The sequence below is a fragment of the Rhincodon typus genome, chromosome 28 (genome assembly GCF_021869965.1).
Source record: "Rhincodon typus isolate 14 chromosome 28, sRhiTyp1.1, whole genome shotgun sequence".
NCBI lineage: Eukaryota > Metazoa > Chordata > Chondrichthyes > Orectolobiformes > Rhincodontidae > Rhincodon > Rhincodon typus.
This window is the reverse complement of record NC_063359.1, coordinates 4,260,077-4,260,332: the sequence shown is the minus strand read 5'-3', so window position 1 is coordinate 4,260,332 and position 256 is coordinate 4,260,077. Positions and strand designations below refer to the sequence as shown.

General features: G+C 55.9%; 1 protein-coding gene across 3 annotated transcripts in view; it reads left to right on the top strand.

The window, feature by feature from the left end:
• The window catches only part of lrsam1 (leucine rich repeat and sterile alpha motif containing 1), a 67,392-nt gene that overhangs the window by 53,903 nt on the left and 13,233 nt on the right, over nt 1-256 (top strand). The gene's annotated exons all lie outside the window — the stretch shown is intronic.

Sequence of the window (256 nt, the reverse complement as noted above, 5' to 3'; positions counted from 1 at the left end):
TGACCACTCCCATTGAGATGGATACAGTGAGTGGTGTGGGAGTGACCGCTCCCACAGAGACTGATACAGTGGGTGGTGTGGGAGTGACCGCTCCCAATGAGATGGATTTAGTGGGTGGTGTGGGAGTGACCGCTCCCACAGAGATGGATACAGTGAGTGGTGTGGGAGTGACCACTCCCATTGAGACTGATACAGTGGGTGGTGTGGGAGTGACCACTCCCACTGAGATGGATACTGTGGGTGGTGTGGGAGTGAC